This window comes from Phyllostomus discolor, chromosome 13, assembly GCF_004126475.2.
Source record: "Phyllostomus discolor isolate MPI-MPIP mPhyDis1 chromosome 13, mPhyDis1.pri.v3, whole genome shotgun sequence".
NCBI classification, from domain to species: Eukaryota; Metazoa; Chordata; class Mammalia; order Chiroptera; family Phyllostomidae; genus Phyllostomus; species Phyllostomus discolor.
The window spans coordinates 54,048,857-54,062,012 of NC_040915.2; positions in this window are offsets into that span (position 1 = coordinate 54,048,857).

Here is a 13,156-nt window from a genome sequence, read left to right on the forward strand (position 1 = left end):
GTGCTGAACCCCTGGGCACCCGGCAAGTGACTCTCAGAGCTGGGACGACACCCTGGGCTCTCGCCTCCCCCGGGTGTCAGGCAGGCCCGGCCGGCTTCAGTGCCAGCCCAGCCGTGCGAGACTCACCTGGGACGCTTCTGAGCCTCCGTTTTCTCATCTGGGACATGGAGACGGTGACCCTCGCTGGCTTCATCACCACAACGAATAAAGGAGACCATGGGGTGAAACGGCCGGGCTCAGGGCCCGGCAGCTGGTGCACAGTCGACCCTCACTGACGGCAGTTTCCCTCTCTTCCCCTGGACCCTCCCCCTGGCCTCCCCCTACCAAGCCTTCCTGCACGAATTTAAAGAACGCTCTTAGGGACTCTTTGGGGGAGCCCAGCGGAGCCATTCTGGTCAGCCGGGTGGGGACGTTTACATCTTCTTTTCTCAAAGGCAGATGGTCTCCTCGAGATGCCGAATTAGTTCTCAAGCGTCCTCCAGGCTGACTTGAACGATAGTAAACACACGGATGTGAGCACCAGCGGGGCCCGCTCCTCGTCCAGCACACCAGGACCGGGACCAAGGCGCTCGGGGCTGTAAACATCAGGGCTGTCTCCCTGCTCCGCTCTCCGAAGCCAGAATCTTCTTCACACCTGCTCGCTCCTCTTCCAACAGGCACTTGTTGGTCCTTTGGGAAGCTACCCCACACACATCCACAGAGCCCCGGTTGTGTTCCGGGCCTTGCGCCAGACGCTGGGGACCAAGCCGGGGTCCAAGGGACAGGGACCTGTCCTCACGGTGTTTGCAGCCCAGCAACTACACGCACAGGGCTCTCGAGCTTCAACCACCGTACCTGGCACATAAAAACAAGCAGTAATGACTCTAATAATAACAGGAGCTCATATTTTTTCATTTGAACTCGACTTTACATGGAGTGAAGTCCTCAGATCTCAAGTGTGACCTCACTGCGGTTTTAATTTGCATCTCTGATCATTAGTGACGCTGAGCTTTTGCCACGTGTCTATTGGCCATCCGTGTGTCCTCTTCGGAGAAGTGTCCATTCAGGCCCTTTGCCCATTTTTTAATTGTGTTGTTTGTCTTCTCGGTGTTGCGTAGTATTATATTTTGGAAGTTAACCCCTGATCACAGGTATCGTTGGCAAATGTGTTCTCCCATTCAGTGGGTTCCCTTTTCATTTTGTTGATGGCTTCTTTTGCAAAGCGGGGGTGGATGGAGGGAGGGGGCCGGAAGGAGACTTGGCTTGGGGCAGTGGACGCAAGATGCAGCGTGCGGATGAGGCTTTGTTGCATTGTGCACTCGAGACCTGAATGCCCTTATGGACCAATGTCACCCTGATACAATCAATTACAAATATATAGGGTGCTGTTCAATCAGTTGTGACCAATGCCAATCCCAACAGAACATTTACTCACTCCACAGAGTTCCCTCACGACTCTTCCTGGTACAGTCCCTCGCCCCTCCCCCAAGCCATCACACCACCGTCCACAGCTGTGTCATTACAGGTTAGTTCTGCCTATTCTAGAATGTCACAGAAATGAGATCACACAAAATATACGTGTGTGTGTGTGTGTGTGTGTGTGTGTGGACTTCTTTCACGCAGCTTTTGAGATTCATCTGTATTGGATAACTCAGCAGTTCACAGCCTTTTTTTTTTTTTCTCCTGAGCAATATTTCATTGTGCCAACAAACCACAATCTTTTTATCTGTTTTCCTATCGGTGACCCTTCGGGCTGTTTTCATTTGAGAGCTGTTACATAAAAGCCGTCATCGACATTTGCATTCAGAGCTTTTTACGGACCTTTATTTTCATTTCTCTGGGACAAATACCAGAAATGGAGTGCAGGGTCACAGGGTAAAATGTGTATTTAATTCTTGCGAGATGGCCCAACTGTTCTCCGAAGCGGCCGTGCCATTTAGCGTTCCCACCAGCGGGGTCCCTGCTCCCCGACACGCTCCCGCATGTTTCCTGGGGTTGCTGTTTTAATTATAGCCCTCCTGGTGGGCGTGCAGCGGGGCCTCGTTTTGATTCCCACTGGCATCCTCTGGTGACTGATGATGTGGAGACCTTCTTCATGTGCTCATTGGCCGTTTGCTTAGATTCTTGAGTGAAGTGTCTGTTTAAGTTATTTATCAAGTTCTATGAATTCTTTATATGTTCAGGAGGCAAGTCCTTTGTCAGGTATATGTTTTGCCGTATTTTCTTCCAGCCTGTGGCTTGCGTATTTGTTTTCTTACATATATATTTTGACGAGCAGGAGTTTTTATTTTTGGTGAAGCTCCATTTATTATTCTTCCTTTTGTGATTCATGCTTTTTAATCCCTTTCTAAGAAACCATTGCCTGCCCAAAAGGTTGTCAAGATATCCTCCTATCTTTTTCTTCCAGCAGCCTTATGTTTCATTTTAGCGCTTACATTTACAACTGAATTCATTCATAATATACCAGGAAATGTATCGAATGCTTAACGGTGGAGTGTCTTCTTGAATTCTCCTTTATGTTTTCCACGTAGGTACAAACATGACCTCCATTTTCATTTACATCTTTTGTTGTGTTTCTTTTATTTACTCACTTGTTGATTTCACAAATACTCGTCGAAAACTCACTTTGGAGCTGAGCGGACCTGCCCCTGTACTTGCATTTGAGCTGCATGAAGAAGACTCTCAGACCCTGGCCACCGAGCACCCAGGCGGCCCAGGGAAGGACTTCACAGAAGAGGAGAGCTTGGGAGAGCCTTTGGAGATTGAGCAAGGTGCAAATATTCAAGTGTAAGGAGAAGACACCTAGAGGGAGGGCAAATCCCTGGGCCGCGGCATTCCTTGAGCTGGGATGGTTGGCCCAATGGCAACGAGAGTGGAAATCACAGTGACGGCCCCAGTTCTCCATCTCTCCCCATTCCCTTGCCTTGTCACAGGACCTTGGAGTTCCTACAGGCAAAGCGCTTCCTTTTCCATGCAACATTTTTGAGACAGTGGAAGGAAGCAGAATATACAGTGTTCCAGCTCCAAGCCTAGGTCTCAGGGGTCTGTTAGAGTTGCCATCATGAGAACTACACATTGAGGACTTAAAGAACAAGAGTTTATTTCTCACCAATTCTAGAAGCTGGAAAGTCTAAGGTCATGGTTCTGATAACGTGGGTTTCAGTCTGTGGTCCCCTCTCCTGGTGGCTGGTAGGTGGCTACCATGTCTTCTTGTGCATTCAGAAAGAGAGCGTGTGTTCTGGTGTCTCTTCCTATAAGGACACTTATCTTATTGAGTTAGTACCTCATCCTTGTGACCTCATTCAACCTTAGTTGCTTCCATAAAGGCCCTATCTCCAAATACAGTCCCGTTGGGGGCTGGCGCTTATTCAGTCTATAACAAGAGGTCTCGCATGTTTCTGTTTGCTCTCTTGTGCTTCTATCACCATCTGCGAGCGTGCCCAGGCTGACCTGCTGATAGATAAAAGACATACGGAGCAGAGCCGACTCACCCCAGTTACCTTAACCAAAGGCCAGCCAAGACCAGCCTGCCACCAGCCAACCAACCCCCAGCGAGTCACCTGAGTCACGTGGGGAGCAGATGCATAAATGAAGTTCAGAGCGCAAGATGCTCATAGGAGGGTATCCTCCACGGGCGGGTAAGAAGGAAAGAAAGCAGAGTTGAGCAGGAAACAGATTTCAGCTGTAATGCCGATCAGACAGCTGTTGAAGGGTGGAAGAAGCAGGTGTGGCCAGAGAAACTCAGATCACGATCCATGTCAGCTAGGGTCTCAGCCAACTCCAAAGAGGGCTCTGGAGCGAAGATGTCCCTTTACAGGAGGCTTGCGGTGGGCGGAAATGGCCAGGCTCTGCTGCCTGGCTGTGTTCAGTCACTACCTAATGGCCGTCCTTGAAGCTCCGACCTTAGCTTGAAAGCTGAAGGAGATCATGACGGTGCCAACAGCTGGAGGCTGTCACATGACTGCACGCTCTGCGACTGAAGGTGATGTCATTTTTTAAGCAAATAGAAACAACGCATCCACGGCTGCCACACAAGGGCAGGGGCGAAAGCCCGGCCGTGGGCAGCAGGGCAGAGCGCCCCCTGCTGGCCACCCCAGGCCCTTGAGCAGTAGGCACTCATGGTGGTAGACATTTCTTGTGACATCATTGTGGCCACAGGTATCTCATACAAAGGGTCAGCTCTGCTCTCAACTGACAAGGGTCTTACTGCTCATCGGGAAAACGGGGGTTCTGCTCCAGCCAAATAAATAAATATAATCTCTAAAAAGTGGCTAGTCATCACGAATGTGTCCGACTCCACCAGGCAACCCGTTTCCATTGAATAACGTCTGTTATCCTTACAGCTTCATTAAGGAGCAATTTGTGATGATTAGCGCAATTGTGACACCTCAGCACCTGTTCAGGGGAGCGACTGTAGAAAGCCTTGGGACACTTGCTCATTATCCACTTCACACACTTTGGAGCAGGGGTGGCAAGGCTGGCTGGCGGGTCCTCACTGAGCCTGGGGGAAGGCCGTCAGTACCAGCCTCTGGGGAGGGAGCAGAGACGCTTTTCAACTTCGGCCTTGCATTGACTCTCAGGTTAGTAGGAAGCGGGGGCAGTGATGGAGGGGAAAGGCTCAGAGGCATCCGTAGAGGCTTCTCCCAAGTGTTTCCCACGTACATCTTGAATCCTCCCTCTATACTCATTGTTACCTCCTTTATCCAACCCATCAGAGGGGCTTCGGACCCAGCCACCCAAATATCCCCAATAGGTCCATTCCTCTCCACCTCCTCCACGGCCACCCTTGTCACAGCCACCAGCATCTCTTACCCGGATGCTGTGATCAGCATCCCCTCCTCCCACACCCCAGGAGGAGGTGGGTGTGATCAGGATGCTGCGATCAGCATCCCCTCCTCCCACACCCCAGGGAGGAACACTCCGTATTCCCACTCTGGCCCCGACAGTCTGCTCTCAGCCCAACAGTCGGAGCGACCCGGTTAAAAATGAAATCAGAACAAGTCTTTCCTCTGCTCAGGATCGTTCCCTGGTTTCCTCTTCCACTCCCAGGAAAACCAAAATCTTACCGCGGTGTTTCGTTTCTCTGTGGCTATGAGCCAAACCATCCCAACACTTGGTGGCTTAAGATAGCAACATTTTATTCCTCACATTTCTATGAGTTGATGATGCCCTTATCCTGCTGGGACACTGGGACAACCAGAAGGTCCACAGTGACCTCACTCACCCGGCTGGTGGTGAGAGCTGGCTGCTGGCCGGGAGCTCAGTCGGGGCCACCAGATGGGTGTCTGGGTTCTCTCCATGTGACCCCATTCACAGAGCTGCTTGGGCTTCCCCCCAGCGTGCTGGCTCAGTGCAGGAGCAAGCGTTAGAGGAGGTGGGCATGAGGGCTGCAGAACCCCCAAGGCCCAGCCTCGGAAACCGCACAGCCTCACTTCTGCCGCATTGTATTGGTTGGCCTGTTTGAGGGGAGGGGGAGGACCACAGAAGGGCGTGACTCTTGAGAAGCATGGTCTCACTGGAGAAGTGGAAGTGGGGGGGTCACCAGTGTCACTGACTTCCACCAAGGCCTTCCACAGTCTAGCTTTGCCCCGTCCAATATGGTAGCTACTGACCACGTATGGCTACTGCGGCTTGAGCTGTAGCTGGTTCGAACTGAGATACGCTGTAAGCATAACACGCAAACCAGGTTGCAATATTTAACACTGCGAACATTTAAAGTATACTGCTAACCACGTTAGATATATATTATAAGTTGAAATGATATTTTGGCTATCTTGGTTTCAAAAATATATATTCTTAAAATTAATGTTACCTACCTATTTTGAATACCTAGAAATTTTAAAGTGACACGTAACTTGTGTTCTGTCCCTGCTGTGGAGTGCAGCATTGGTCCCCACCTGTCAGCACCCCTTGCGTGGGTACTCTGGTCATCTCCCCTCGGACAGGTGCTGGTAGATGAAATCTGACGGCCTTCGGTGCCACTCACTAGTCACCAGCCCCTGCTGCGCTGGCTTCCTGTCGCCTGTCTCCTGCCTCTAAGACTTTCCCAGGCTGCTTTGCTCCTCACGCCTGGAACGCTCTTCCCCTGGACGTCCATGCGGCTGGCCCTTCCTGCCCCTCAAATCTCTGCTTCCACATGCCCTCCTCCTAGGCTCGAACCAGGCCCCCTCTGGTTACTCTTTAGATCTTGCTCTGGGTTTATTTTCTTTAGGAGCCAAACCACAAGTTGCGCTTTCATTACCGGTCTGCTTGTGTGCTGTTTCACACCCTAGGCGGGAAACCCCACAAACACAGAACATCTTTCTTGGCATGAGGCAGGAGCTCAAATACAGTTGTGAGAAGGTCGCCCTGAAAAGACTCGGGGCACCGGCTGAAAAGCCTCCCAAACTCTAGACCAGTGAGCTAAACATACACTGGATCCCAGATCATAAAATCAAAGCTTGGATTTACATGTGGTGATATTATCATTATTATTGTTGTTATTATTATTGCCTGAGGATCAAAGACCTGTGGGGAATTCTCAGGGACAGGGTGGAGAGGCAGAGCATGACATTTGTCATCAGCTTACAAGGGTGTTTCTCCATCAGCAGAAAGGAATGTGGTGCAGACACTGGCAGCTCTCTCACCTCGGGATACAGCATTCCATGGCTCCCAGTTACCCTGGGGACAAAATCCTTCATCATGGCCTATAGGGTTATAGGCACATAGTTGATGTGCATCTGTCTGTTGGAGTGTCCTCTACCCCACTGTAACAAAGGAAACCTCAGAAGGAATGGGCAGACCTGTGGGAGGGGAAGAGCTGGCTTCCACGAGAGGGCCTGACGGCTCAGCCCCCAGAGGTCGGATCGAACCCTGCGGGTCAGCCAGGTGGCGCCCAACCCCCAGGGCCTGGCGAACACGTGTTGTTCATCCAAATGCTTCGGTGATGGAAAGCCGGAATCTGGAGACCCGAGGATCATTTTTAAGAGCAGCAGAAAGCAGAGAGTGAAGTGAGTGAAAGAAGGAGAGGTGGTGATTTAATTTAAAGGCAGCTGCTTCGAGGAGAGAGAACACAAGCTTCTGGTCTGTGGAACACTGAGTGGAAAAGGATGCACTCTCGGTAACTCCGAAGTCATAGGCCTCATTTACCGTGAGGGAAGTAAGTTGTTCCTGATGAGGTAATGGGTATGAATGCACGGCCGAAGCTTTGAAATGCCTGGCACATTCAAAGTGATGGCTCTTTTGCAAGCGTCATGTGCTCCTGGCACACGTAGTAAAGATTCCATCCGTGCAGAGTTGGGACCATCTCCCCACATGCCGTGTGCCCAGGGCCCAGCACGGGGAGGTTCACACGCTTACTCGCAGGACAAAGTGGCTGGATGGAGAAATGAACAATCACAGGGCTGGAATTCTAGAGGCTTGAGTTTGCATCTGACCACACCTCCGGGGGTCCTGGGCACGTCCCATCACCTCTCTTAGCTGCTGTTTCCTCATCTATACCATAGCGTCTACCTCAATAAGCTGCCATGAGGATTCAGTGGGAAAATGCCTGTGAAGTGCTGGGCACAGTGGCTGGTATACAACACGTGCAAAATAGTGGCAAACCCTCTTTTGCATTGCAAAGCCAAAATCCAGATTAAATAGAGCTGTACTTCAAGTTGTGATGGGGTTATGTCTCAATAAACCCATGATGCATTGAAAATATCATGAAGTCAGCCCTGGCTGGCATAGCTCAGTGGATTGAGCATGAGCTGGGAACCAAAGTGTCGCAGGTTCGATTCCCAGCCAGGGTACATTCCTGGGTTGCAGGCCATAACCCCCAGCAACCGCACACTGATGTTTCTCTCTCTCTCTATCTCTCTCCCTTCCCTCTCTAAAAAATAAATAAATAAATAAAATCTTTAAAAAAAAGAAAATATCATGAAGTCAAAAGTGCATTTAGTACTCCTAACCTACCGAACATCATAGCTTCGCCTAACCTACCTTAAACATCCTCAGAACACCTGCCTTACCCCACAGTTGGGCAAAATCGTCCAACACAAAGACGACTTTAAATAAACGGTCGAGTATCTCACGTAATTCATTATGCATGTCCTTTTCAGACCACCGTCAAGTCAACAAACCATTAAGTCGACAACCGTAATTCGGAGGTCGGGGCTTCTCAATTTAAAGCGCAGCCGTCCTTGCCAAGCAACTCCGAGTCAATGCTTAAATGGATTTCAGTTCTTATAAGAAATGGCCTTAGAAAAACAACTCTGTGTATCTCTGGTGGGGAATCAGATCATAAAACTAATAAACGAGAGTGAACACCACCCATCGGGCCATGGCAGTGGGGGTGGATGGGCTGTTGTGACATGTACAGCCCTCCTGCATACCCCCTGGGTACACACGGGCTAGCGGTGTGGGGACGTGAGCCGTTTGTCTGTGGCTGGAGGCGGGCTCCGAGATGCACGTAAGGTGCCGTAATTACACATGGACTGCAGCCTCCAGGTCCAACTGGAGCCCCAGCATCCCTGGGGCAGGGCGGCTTCCTTGGAGGGTTTAGTTAGTAAGTGGAGTGTGGTCTGGAGTGTTCTCAGAGCTCAGACCAGTCTGGGCTGGTCTGTAGAAGCCAGTGAAGGTTTTCTTCTGCAGTCACTTACTCTGCAGGTGTCGGGCGGACGACGATGATGGAGAGAATACCAAATCTACAGGAACAGAGGACGATTATTGATGGCTGTGATGGAATGAAAAGCTCCATGTCTTTTTTTTAATTTATTGATTTTTAGAGAGAAACATCGACTTATTATTCCACTTACTTGTGCATTCATTGGCTGATTCTTCTATGTGCCCTGACAGGGGATCGAACCTGCGACCTTGGTGTTTGAGGGGAATGCTCTAACCAACTGAGCTACCCGGCCAGGGCCAGATGTCCATGTCTTTCTATGTCTGAATTTTCTAGCTGTGGAAGAGTAGGAATTCAAGAGGCAGAAGAACGTCACAATTCTGCCACTTTCCTGTTCCTCACAAGTTTCTTAACCCTGTATTGATTTCCTTCATCTGTGCAATAAGGAGAACAACAATTGTTACTTCCCTGGATGTTTGCATGAATTAAAGTGTTAGAACGGTGTCAGTTGCATAGAAAATGCCCAATGAATATTACATACGATTGGGCTCCCAGGTGGTGGTAAGGGGGCCCAAGAGGGCCCAGCCGCTGACGGGCACCCCTGCAGGCCCGAGGCAGGATAAGGTGGGGTGGAACAATTGCTGGAAAGAGGTATACACTGTGCCGAGGAGAGAGTAATTGGGAGTAAGCCTGGGCAGCTCAAGGGCAGGTACAGTTCTGAAAGAGGGGTTGGTGAGGAGGAGCGATCCAGAACAGAGAGTGTTGTGGGCTCGTACAATGGACAGACTTGGATGCAGACCAAAACGGAAGCACTACTGTTTATTGAGCATCTACTGCGTTGCAGATGCATGCTGGGTATTTTGTGTACGCGGTCTCACTGCATTCTCACAATCAAGCAAGATGTAGGTGGTGGCTCCTGCTTGAGAGTGAGAAAGCAGAGGCCTGAGAGGGGAAAAGCTTTGCCAAAGTCACACAGCTAGTGAGCGAACAGATGGGCTTTGCGTAGGGGTCCACCTTGACGTGAGGGCAGTTTTCTTCCTAAAAAGAACTAGGTTCATTGTAAAGTCAGACCTGCCTGTGGAAAACATAAGTACCAAAAAAAAAAAGAGGATGCAATGAAACCCAGGATCTGGCAGAAGTGACGCCTGCTGGAGTGTGGTAGGTAGGATAATAATATGGGTGTCATAATTTATAGTTTTAATTTGAACGTTTCACCTAAAATGTCATATGGTGCGCTTGAGTGTGACATTGTTATGTTACAGAATTGCATGCTTCTGGTTTTGTAATAAAAGAGTTTGTAATAAAACAGGGGGCGTTTTTTGCGCTGGACCCTGTAGTTTTCTTCCCACCTCTACCCCTGGTCTTACTCCCCAGGGGGAAGCCATCCCCGTGGGCTCATTGTTACCCTCTCCTGAGACATTGTTCAGGCACAGACAAGCGTGCGTGTAAAACCCATCCATTTCAAATGTATGAAGCTATTTTTAAAAACACAAATGAGCGCATATTAAATAAACGCTTTTGCACTTTATTTTTGTACTCAGAAATACATCTTGGAGATTTTCCTGCATCAGCGCAAAGAAGACACGCAGATTATTCTGCTCACTGCTTGAATCTCCCTTAATTTTCCAATCAGCCCTCTTAGTGAGCATTGAGGGGTTTTTCTTTTTCTTTTTCTTCTACAATAGTTTAATGAATACCCTTGATTATATCGCCGCATATATGTTTGAGGTCATCTGTAGGATAAATTCATACAGGTGAGATCGAAAGATTGAGTGCAATTTCTCTGTGTGTCAGTAGGTATTGCTAACCTCTAAAACTGGTGTGGTTTCCCACAATTCTCGAGTTCCCCATTCTCTGTTGCTGGCTGTGCTGGAGGCTGGCTTGTCGGGGGTTAAGAGCCTAATAGATTTGGGAGCTAGAAATCCTTCCTCCTTGGCTGCACGTTGCTTTGAGATGGTTTTGATAACCTCGCCACTTATCTTGTATAATAAGAAAGGTCATCTCAATTTATCGAGTGGGTTATCATGGATGGAGGTGGCAATTCACCAATTCGTCGTTCATATCATCTTCCGCCATTGCGATGTTGCTGTTCTAACAGGAAAAATGGGACCAATGGATGTATGTTGTCATCCCTCCCCTCACCGGCGCAGAAAATTTTGCCGTTGTTTGCTCTGCCTGCCCTACCCTCCCTCCTCTGGCCCCAAGCATTTATTATGCAGAAAGAAGTCCGTTTGGGGAGAACCAAGGGGCGGGGGGGGTTGGAGAGACGTACCTAGGAGGGGAAAGGAAGTGAACGGAACAGGAAAGGACGGGGATGGGGACGAGGAAACGCTGGCAGCCGGGGGTGGTTAATTTTTGGTGAAGAGTCGAGGAAAGGAATCACTTTGGGGTAACTACCGAGTGGCAGAGTGGGAGAAATTGGGGAAGGGGGTTACAAACATGCTTCTGTCATCTATGAACTGGGTGCCTCCTTGAGAGAGATAAGCAAACACTGAGGTTGCTTTTTTGGCACCTTTGGTGGCTGGACTGTGTTTCTTTGAAGGTCACACTAGTCGCACGCAAGCCGGACCACGTGGCACCCCAGCATTGCCTTGGGCTCGACCGTCACTGCCATCCCCGTCAAGTACCCTCATCGTCATGACCGCTACTTGTTAAACGCATCCGGGTACAAGACACAGCATTGGATGTTTTACGTAACTTTTTGGATAACATCACCACCCCCCCTGCACGGAGGGAGAAGCCAAGGCTGAACAGGGTTCAGCACTCTGCTCGTGGCCTGAGGGCTGGTGCGGGGACTGGACTTTGCATCTGTGGGTGTCAATCACACACCAACGCCCTAATCCCCTATCACCCGGTTAGCATCTTATTAGTGTGATGCAGGGGTGTGAGCTTCATTTGTACAACATGCCTCTCAGCCTCTCAGGCGTGAAGCCCAAATTCATGGTCACCCCCAGCGTTTCCTGGAGAGCTGGAGTATGTCCCTTGGGGGAAAGCTACACATCAGCCTTTCAGAGCTGCGTAAAGGACACAGAGCCAGAGCGGGCTAGTGGGTAGCAGACACGGCATGTGCAGTGGCGCGGAGGCGAGGAAGGGTGTTGGTGCTCAGAAAGGGTGCATCCAGGGGCAGAGAGAGGAGACCTCAGAACTGGGCAGGACAAGCCATGAAGGGATTTGAACGCCAGGCTAAGGGATTTGGTTTTATGATAAAGATGTCAGAAGTCCTTGAGGGGTTTTGAGGAGATTTTCCTCCCAAGAAAATCACTTCAGTTGCAAAGGGGACAGGATACCGTAGAGAGGGGACCAGGAGGGAGTTGGAGGACTGTGGGGATGGGATGCTATTGCGCAAGTCCGGGTGAGAGATGCTAATGGGTGAACTCAGATGGAGAAGAGTTGATACAAACAACCTAGAAACTAATTGAGTGTGGAGGGTGAGAAAAAGGGACAATCCCAGGATGCCTCTGAGGTTTCTAGGCTGAGTGCCTACCGTATTTTGCCATATATAGGGCACACTTTTTGCCCATTTTTTTTGAGGGAATAATAAGGATGTGCTTTACAGATGGGTAGTACCTGAATACCTTGTCTCTGTTCTTGCGTTTTGTCATTTTTGTTACATAAAATTTCTTGTACCATAATATGTTCAGAATAAATGCTAAAATTTTTTATAATACAAAAAACAAATATCTAAGTATAAATAATTGAAAATTGAACTAAAAAATTAAAATGAAAGATTTTTTTTGCCCACAGACTTTATTCAATGTAATTTTTTGTTGTTGTTCAGATGACTCCTTGTGCTAACGAGTACTTAAAAACTAAAAGCTGTAAAATGAAGTAAGTCTGGCTTACTGCCTGCAAATACATACTTTTATTTTTTTAAGATTTTATTTATTTATTTTTTAGATAGAGGGGCAGGGAGGGAGAAAGAAAGGGAGAGAACCATCAATGTGTGGTTGCCTCTGGAGCGCCCCCTACTGGGGCCCTGGCCTGGCCCACAGCCCAAGAATGTGCCCTGACTGGGAATCGAACAGTCACCCTTTGGTTCACAGTTTGGCTCTCAGTCCACTGAGCCACACCAGCCAGGGCTAAAGTGAAAGACTTTTTTTCCTGAAAGTCTGGACCAAACTTTTATAGTATATGTGCAGTATGCACAGGAGCGCATATACACAGCGAAATACGGTGTTTTCCTAGGTCAGTGACTAGCATCGGCCCAGTGCAGGGAGTCCTGAGACCATATATTGTGCAAGTTCTGCAGCCTCAGGAGACAATTCTGCTGGGTCACCTACTCTCGGGGGCTCCCACCAAGGAACCTGCGTGATGAAGTTCATTGCCTCGCCCAAATATTCACAACCATGCTTTTGCCTCCTCCTTGCTCCATACTCCTGCTCTCTGGAAGCAGGCTGACGGCACCTTCCCGTGGCTCCATAACACTAGCCCCGTTCCCACTCCATTCCCAAGTCCCGTGTGCTTGGGTCCCCTGCCAGGAAAACCTGCCCAGCCATCAGAGCCCTGTGCCAGGGGCACGCGATCCCGTTGCTGTGATTAATTTGGACAAATGTGTGTTGGAGAAGCAACGGAGAATGACCGCTCCTCCGTGAA